General features: G+C 41.0%; 1 pseudogene; it reads right to left on the bottom strand.

The window, feature by feature from the left end:
- Positions 1-748: 748 nt before the first annotated feature.
- On the bottom strand, positions 749-929 carry LOC112219250 (annotated as a pseudogene).
- Between the last annotated feature and the right edge of the window lie 254 nt (positions 930-1,183).

The following is a 1,183-nucleotide window of genomic DNA, read 5'->3' as shown; positions in this document are numbered from 1 at the left end:
AGAAAGTTGCACCACGCTCCTACTTGGTCGAAGTGAATGGATCAATGTACCGTCGTAACAGGGTTGACCTTCGGATTGCTGAGCCAGCACCTATTCAGAACCCTGATGGCCAAAGGGGTCGCATGACAAAAGACAGAACCCCAGCAAGTCACATGGGGCCTGAGGCTTTGGGCGAAGAGCCAGGGGATCACAGGTCGGCCGCTCCCTCGCCCATCAATTCTCCCCTTAGACGTTCAGGTGACACGCCTGTGCAGGAACCCGCAGTCCTCGCAGACAAGCCCCCTGTCTTTTCACGCTGCGGGCGTCTGGGCCAGCCACCAAAAAGACAATCTGTAGGTTTCCCATCAGGGATTGTTGACAGACAGAGATAAAAGTGAAGAGAATATCAAAATGTTACCTGAGAAAAATAAATAAATGATACTAAACTGTTTAATGTTGGAAATTGTTACTAGGTTTGTTTTGTTAGTGAATTGACACCTCCTGTCCTATTTTATTAAATGGAAGATGTTATGGGTGTAAGATGGCACAGTGATGCCATCTGTTGGTAAATGTTCATTACTGCAACTCTTGTGTTTTACCGGGGTGCTTGAGATACCCGGATGTGTTGTGATGTACTGAACAAGACTGGTCACTCGCATCAATGCCTATGTCTCGTCATTTAACGTTCAAACAGTTGCTCGATGTGAAAATACAATAAAGACCAACGAAGCAACTCTGTTTCCTCTGTCTGATTTCTCTTTACAATGAAAGGGGGTGCACCGTTCCTGGAGGTACTGCAATACCAGGTCGATGCGTGGAGTGGACGGAGCAAGCCCTATTCCATCTCCCTATTCCAAAAATCAATTTAATATATGGTCCCCAGATAGGGGACGTATCAGATATTAAACTGATAAGAACAGATTTTTCTTTTTTTCTTTTGGAAAAGTTTTATTGGCACAATTCCTTTAAAAGCTCATACATTTTTTACATCATTTATACACATAAAAACAGCAACAAAGCATAAAACACAGCATTTGAAAGTTGCATTTAAATTTGTTAAAAAGTACATGTTGTTAAAACCAATGAAAACAACCATTAATAAAAGTACTTTCCTTGTAAAAACATCAAATCTGTAAAGCCATTTAAAATGTGTACTAATGATCTAACAAAGGTAAAACATTTTTAAGACATGAAAAACATGTTA

Source organism: Oncorhynchus tshawytscha, unplaced genomic scaffold (genome assembly GCF_018296145.1).
Source record: "Oncorhynchus tshawytscha isolate Ot180627B unplaced genomic scaffold, Otsh_v2.0 Un_contig_245_pilon_pilon, whole genome shotgun sequence".
In the NCBI taxonomy this organism is placed as follows: Eukaryota; Metazoa; Chordata; class Actinopteri; order Salmoniformes; family Salmonidae; genus Oncorhynchus; species Oncorhynchus tshawytscha.
This window is presented reverse-complemented; position numbering and strand designations above follow the sequence as displayed.